Consider the following 7,832-nt stretch of genomic DNA (forward strand, 5'->3'; position numbering starts at 1 on the left):
TAATAATTTTTTTGCATGATTTGCGCAATGATCTCTCAGCTAGTGTCAGGTTTGGCCCTAGAGGGAAATGCACTGAGCACTTTATATTGCAGCACAGGGTTCTGCAACATTGTATTTTAGCTCCTTTGCTGTTTATTTTATATATCAACCACATAGAGCAAGCTCTGAGTGCTCTGGATGCTGACGTTCCTAAAGTAGGAGGCCGTTCTATACCTGCCTTGCTCTATGCGGACGATACAGTTTTAATTGCTCGTACAGCTAATGGCTTACATAAACTTCTTAACCTTTTTATCAGTTTTATGAGTAGACTTGACCTGACAACGAACTTCTCAAAGTCATATGTTATGAAGATTGGTCCAAAAAACACAAAAACTATGAAATGCACAGTAGATAGCCAACATATCAGTCAGGTAGATACATTCAGGTATTTGGGGGTCCAATTGGACTCTGAGTTTAATTGGCACTCACTTATAACTCAGAATGTTTTGTCTTTTAACAGTGCGAAATTCAGCATTGGAGATTTTTCCCGCAGGCTTGGGTGCACTCATATTCAATCGATCCTGAAAATTTACAGGGCCAAGTGTAACCCACTAGAAAATTATGGTAGTGGAATTTAGGGATATGGCCGTGTTGCTCCCTTTATGCTGAAAAAAAATTCTGAAGGGGCCTTCTGGGAGTCCCACAAACTGTACCTTACAAAATTGTCCACAAAGAGCTAGATTTGGATTTTATTATTGACCAGCTTCGCCTTTGTCCTCTAAAGCTTTGGAACTTAGTTTCAATAGACTAATTTTGCAGGATTGTTTAACATTTGAAAAATGCTTCATGATCCCATGGTTCGCGGATGTGGTGCCTAACTTGCAGGCTTTAGGACGGACTGATCCATATAGTAATTCTTCTGTCATAACTCGCTCTGATGGCAAATGGGTCAAAAACCGCTTTTAGGGACAAGTTAGCATCAGAACGAGAGGACTCTGCACCAATGAAACATTCCATGGATGGTTGTAAAATGGCACCAACGCACATTTTGGTATGGACCTACCATCTTCAGGGCGCAGAAGGAATGGATGAAAATGGGGAGCGTCGGGCCCATCAAAGGGGGGTCAGCAAGGTTCGGCAGGTGGTCAGTGGGCGGGACCACAGCATGCAGCGGGGGCAGGCAGAAGTGATAAGGGTCCTGGGCCCAAGGGCTCATACGCCGGTTAAGGTGGACCGGTTGGTGGTGGCTTTGCGTGATTACCAGGACGTGGGGGCCGCTGAACGTTTGAGGTTGGGGTTTCTGGAGGGTTTCCATCTGGGTTATGAGAGGCCCAGGCAGCGGAGGTGGGCCGACAATTTGAAGTCCGCCAGGGAGCACCCGGAGGTGGTGAGGAGCAAGCTGGAGAAGGAGGTGTGTGAGGGCCGCATGGTGGGTCCTTTTGAGGAGTGGCCGTTGGAGGAGCTAATTGTCTCCCCAATTGGAGTTGTGCCAAAGAAGGAAAAAGGGCAGTTTCGACTCATTCAGCACCTGTCATGCCCGAGGGGGGCTCTGTAAACGATTACATTGACGAGCGGGAGACCACGGTGTCTTATTCCTCCGTTGATGCAGCCATGGCCTTGGTAGTGGAGGCGGGCGCAACGGCAAGGATGGCAAAGTGCGACATCAAGTCGGCTTTCCGGCTGCTCCCTGTCCATCCAGACGATTGGGGCCTACTGGGGATTTAGTTTGACGGCCGCTCGTACGTGGACAAAGCATTGCCGATGGGCTGCTCAATGTCATGCACACTATTTGAGTGCTTTAGTACGTTCCTACAGTGGTTGTTCACGGAACGGACGGGTCACCAAGGTGTCACTAAATGGATGACTTCTTTTTGGTGGGCTCCCCAGGTTCCGCGGACTGCCAGGAGCCACTGGACAGGTTTCAGGAGCTCATGGGGGAGTTGGGGGTGCCACTGGCGGACAGTGGAGAAGACAGTTGGGCCGGGCATGGCACTGTCATTTTTGGGGATTGAACTGGACTCGGTGGCTATGGAGGCCCGTTTACCAGTGGAGAAAAAGCAGCATCTGCTGGAGGTGATGTTGGCACGACCCAAGGTTACAGTGTTGGAGATACAGGTACTGTTGGGCCACCTCAATTTTGCTTGCAGAGTGGTGCGCGTGGGAGGGACATTTTGTAGGAGGCTGGCCAGGGCCTTGGTGGGCTGACAACCGCCGCATCACCACGTACGGCTGCCCGCGGGAGTGAAGGAGGATTTGCGGATGTGGCGATTCTTCTTGCAGCATTTCAATGGAATCCTCATGCACCGGGGGAAGCCCTGGTCTGGGATGTTCAGATCATCTCGGACGCGGCGGGGAGTGACGGTTTTGGATTGTACTGGCAGGGAAAGTGGTGCGCGGAGAAGTGGCCCACAGAATGGGCGAGGGGTGGCGGGAGTATTGCCTTTCTCAAGCTTTTCCCTCTAGTGGTGGCAGTCTCACTCTGGGGGGAACTTCTTGCCCACACGAGAGTCACGTTTCACGAGGACAACATGGCGGTGGTGGAGGTGGTCAATCGGCAGTCGGACAGGGATGCGCAGGTGTTGAAGCTGCTGCGAGTGTTTTCTGCTGGGCTGCTTGCGCTATGATATTGCTTTTTGCGCTGTGCATGTGCCTGGGGTCGACAATGAAATAGCGGATGCTTTGTCTCGTTCGCAGTGGGGGAGATTTCGTGTCTTAGCCAAGGACGCGGATCGGGACCCGATCAGCATCCCGCCTCAGATGTAGTACGTAAGCAACACAGGATGTTGCAGCTGGTTCTAGGGTCCTTGGCGGTGTCGACGAAGGTGACGTACATGACAGCTTGGGAGGACTTCTTGGCGTCCGGGGCATGGTGGCGGGCTTCGGGACGGGAGAGGCAGGAGGATGTAGTTCAGTTCATCCTGGATTTAATCGACAAGGGACTCACGCGGGTAACGATAGCGGGCAAACTGGCCGGGATCGCGTTTATGGGGAAACTCTTGTGGGGTTATGTGCTGTCGGCGGGGGAGCTCGGTTCTCGCATGTTGGAGGGGTGAGCCCAAGAGTGCGGGAGGGGGTGCAGGGCCCAACAGCCTTTGTCGCCGGAGTTACTAGACCAGGTCCTGGAGGTTTTGCAGGGGGGGGGGTGTTTCGATGCAGGGGAAGCCTGTTTGTTTGTCACTCTGATGGCTTGGATGTTTGCGGGAGCCTTTCAGGTATCTGAGTTGCTGGGAGTGATGAGGGAAGCGGGAGTCCTGTGGTCGGAGGTCTCTTTCCTGGAGGCCGAAGTGCTCTTGTGGCTGCGGAAAGCGAAGACGGATCAGAGGGGGGTAGGTCGCTGGGTTTCTTTGCCAGCGGTCGCCTCGGGCGAGAGGTGTCCCGTCAGGTGGGGGCTGAGACTGAGGGCCGTGGCGCGGATGGATGGGGCTGTTTTTCGGCATGCGGACCGCCATCGGTTGTCAGGTTCGCAACTACTGGCGGTTCTGCGTAAGGCTTTGCAGAGGCTGGGGCTGGACGGGAAGCGCTTTGGCACCCACTCTTTTAGGATTGGCGTGGCATCAGAGGCGCATCGGCAAGGGTAGGGGCGAGGGGACATCATGCGTTTGGGCAGATGGTCGTCAGAATGTTACCGGCGCTACGTGCAGTGCTCATTGAGCGTTTGAAGCGCGCGTTGGGTATGCTGTTCCTGTATTTACTGTTTGTTGCTCTTTTCAGGTTCGGTAGCGGGTCCCTTCGCCAAGGATATGGCGGTTTGGATCGTGGGGCATTCGTTTGTTAGGAGGGCCCAGGTGCAGGCACGATCCAGTTACTTTGGTGAAAATTTGGGTTTCAACCCTATCCGTTGGAAGGGAAAGGGGGGCATGTTGTGGCAAGAATTAGTGTCAACACTCAATGGCAAGGTTGTGGCGGGCAGGTGTCCTGATGTTCTAGTACTGCATTTAGGGGAAACTGACATGGTGCGGGAGACTGGTTTGGTGCTCATGAGTGCCATGAAGCGGGATTTGGGGGAGATCAAGAGACAGTGGGCTGGTTGCGTAGTGGTTTGGACAGAGTTTGTGCCGTGCGGGGTGTGGAGGGGCGCGGTGCATCCTCAGGCAATTGATAAGACGTGGAGAAAGGTTAATGTGGAGATGGTGAGGTTCTGCAGGCACCTGGGTTTCTCTAGGATCTGGCATAAGGACATATGCTATGACGCACCGGAGCTGTTTAGGGGCGATGGGGTACATTTGCCTCACCTGGGCATGGATCTGTACCTGTTGGAATTGCGCGAGGTGTTGTCCCGGTTGTTGGGAGTTCGTTAGAGAGTCGGTGGGCCTCGGAAGATTGCTGGAGTGAAGGGGGGGCAGGAAAAGAGGGAGGCGGTGTAATCACATATCCTCCCGTCTTTTCCTTGGTGGCGGAGTTGTTTTGGAAGTTGGCCAAGTTTGGCTGGAGTTTGGTAGTTAGTGTTAAGTTGGGGAGTTGGTGTTCAGGAACGGGGAAAGGTTAAACAGGTTGGAGGTTTTACATTAGAGCTTGTTAGTTACAGTTGCAGGAAGACAGATAGGGGGTTAGGTTTTTGGGGGGTTAGGAAGGTCAAATGTTATGGGATAAGATTGTGTATTATGGTGTGAATTAATGTATTTGCATTTTATGTATTGTATTTTGCAGGGTGGGGGGATGTTTTTATCATGTGGGGATCGTAGGGGTGGGGGGAGGAAAGGCAAGGGGTCAGGTAACTTGATGTTTAGAGAGGTTTTAGTTTCGTAAGGCGAAGAGCCAGTTTTTAATAAAGTTGTGATGTGCACCTGTTTCAATAAAGCGGCCTTTTACACACACAAATCGGTTGTCAGTCTGGCTTGCCCCCTTCTCCCTCCCAAGGGGGTTTTGGGGGCAGCCGAGCCTCGAGGCCTGCCCCCCGGGCAGATTGGGAGGGGGAGGGGGCGAGATGGCGGCAGCCATTTTGTGGGTTTGGGCTGTTTTGGGGATAGCCCAAAGATAGCCCAATTTGATATGCCAGCCCAAGGTTTCATTAGGGGTCCCCGCGCCTGCCCAGCCACCATTTTAGGTTTTGGTGACCTGGTGGCTGGGAGCGCTAGGAGTTAGGTGTTTTGTCCCCGCCCTCCCTCCCTGGTTTTCGTGGGTTTTTGGAGAGGTTTTTGGTAAGGTTTTTTTTTTTTTTGGAGGCCCGTTTTTGGAACAGCTGCGCAGGGGTTTTTGGATTTTGTTGTATGTTGTCACTTGGAACAGGTGCTGGCAGTGTTGTTTTGTAAGTTGGCCAAGTTTGGCTAGTGTTTGGTAGTTAGCGTTAAGTTGGGGAGTTGGTGTTCAGGAACGGGAAAGGTTAAACAGGTTGGAGGTTTTACATTGGAGCTCATTAGTTACAGTTGCAGGAAGACAGATAGGAGGTTACGTTTTTGGGGGGTTAGGAAGGTCAAAGGTTATTGGATAAGATTGTGTATTGTGTATTGTGTATTTAATGTATTTGCATTTTATGTATTGTATTTTTCAGGGTGGGGGGATGTTTTTATCATGTGGGGATCGTAGGGGTGGGGGGAGGAAAGGCAAGGGGTCAGGTAACTCGATGTTTAGAGAGGTTTTAGTTTTGTAAGGCGAAGAGACAGTTTTTAATAAAGTTGGGATGTGCACCTGTTTCAATAAAGCAGCCTTTTACACACACAAATCAGTTGTCAGTCTGGCTTGCCCCCTTCTCCCTCCCAATCAGTTCTGGTAGTTAGCTTTGCCAAGAAGCAGCTCAGAATGCTGTCGTGCAAGCAGGGCAAAACATTCTGCTATGACAAATCTTCTGCAAAAAGCAAAACCCATATTTACACACAGTGGGAACGAAAACACTCCCACAGGCCCGATGTGTGCAATTGATAGAGGATTTTTATTTTGGAAATTTTTAAGGCGCGCAGCTTTGCTGAGCCAACTCTTTAAATCAGTGCACTGTTGGGAAGCCCTGAGAGTTCTCTCATGTGTGTTTACTTCGTTACTTCATTGACTGTGGTGCTTTTGCCTGTAATTGATGGCATGTGCTTTTGATAGAAATGCGTTGAAAACATGTTCGATTTTTAATATTGTAAAAACGGAAAATGCTGTGGATGCCATGAAATAAAACTTTTCCAGAAGAAAGCCATTTTCTAACTTCTGGGGTTGAAACACTCCCCCGGACGAAAAAATTACTTTCCCTTGGTTCCTGGGCAGCATGCTTCCCTTCCTAAAGTGCTACAACACCTCGTCTGGGGTAGTAACTGCTATATAAATGCAAATACAATAAAAATACAATGTACTACCCGCACTAATTCTAATCCCAGCAACACTCAGCGGTTGATCAGTTGATTGTAATGCATACATACTGCATTATAATTCTCCAGCAGGTCCGTCGCCTTCTATCCATCACAGATGAATCATTTAACCCCCAACTAATATTAGCACACTTCCTCTGTGCTATTTTTATAAGCCATCCTTAACTCTAAACAGAAGCACTGAAACAGTTATGCCCTTATCGAATGGTTATCATGTCCTCTCTAGTCTGGATACACAAGATTGACCACTAGTCACGGTATCTAATGTAGAAGCTAATGAAACGTCAATCTTAAATGTATCAATCAGACCTAATCGCTCCGCAGAGAGGATAAACCCAGCAAAAAGTGGCAATGGAGTTACCCTGAGTGTATTGAGCTGGAATGTGTCAGGTCTACGCTCAAAACTTGATAATATAGACTGGATAAACATGATTAGGGAATATGACATCATCATGTTCCAGGAAACCTGGGCCACAGAAGAACTATTCATTGAGGGGTTCCATTGTTTCATTGTGCTATCCCAAACACCCAGGATGGGGAGACCATTGGGAGGATTGTTCATAGGGATTAATTTGGCTGCTGGGGGAAGCTTTAAGGTAATCCTATCCTGTAGTTTAGATTATCAGGTAGTACTGTAGAAAAGAGGGATCCATTTCCATATGATACATTTTTATAATAACGATTTTCAGTCAGTTCCAAACAAGAGTTTTATAAAGCTTTTTGACTTTATTTCAGATTTGGATAATCAGTTCAATAATGGGGACCCTTTGGTATTTTAGTGGGGGGCGATTTTAATGCTAAAATTCTTGGCATACACCCCGAAAAGGGAACTGCCTATTATGGACAATCGACAAGTAGAGGCAGAGAACTTGACCGGTTTATAAGATCCCATAATTTGTCCAATGTTATAGACCTGGTCGCAGGGTAAACCACGATCAATCATCCAACCTATAGGGGAAGGGGTTGTAGTTCTATCATAGATTTCATTTTTGTATGCCCTCTGATAGAAAAACAGCTGGTATCTGCTGAAGTCGTACCCTCTGACTTTGCAGATCATAATACCATTAAGATATCGATATACACTGCCCCTAGGCCAATTTTTCAGACCGAATGTGGGGCAACAAATCTAATGGTGTCAACTGATAATTTAAGATTGTGTTGGAAGGGAGTTGATAACTTTGAAATTTTCAGGAAATTGGCAAGGGACAAAATGCCTCTCATTGTTTCTTGCCTTTCATTAGAACTACCACTGGTACATATAATTGAGGATTTTGGGAAGGTCTGTCAGACGATCAAAATCCTCCTCTCTAGACTGTCTCCTCAAGTGACCCACACCCAGATGGTTAAACCATGTATGCACACAAGCAAACAGGAATTTACGCAGTGCTCTTTCAGCCACTCCGAGGCTTATAAAAGAAGTTAAACTGGCCAGAAAGAAGTATATAGAGGTAATCAGAGATAGGAAGAAGGATCTCCTGAGTGAACGATGGGATAAATTGTCTGAGGCTGCTAGCCAGAACAAGCATTTGCTATGCAATAGGCCTCGCATTAGGAAAGTTTGAGCTAATG

The sequence above is a fragment of the Lissotriton vulgaris genome, chromosome 2_1 (genome assembly GCF_964263255.1).
Source record: "Lissotriton vulgaris chromosome 2_1, aLisVul1.2, whole genome shotgun sequence".
Classification (NCBI taxonomy): Eukaryota; Metazoa; Chordata; class Amphibia; order Caudata; family Salamandridae; genus Lissotriton; species Lissotriton vulgaris.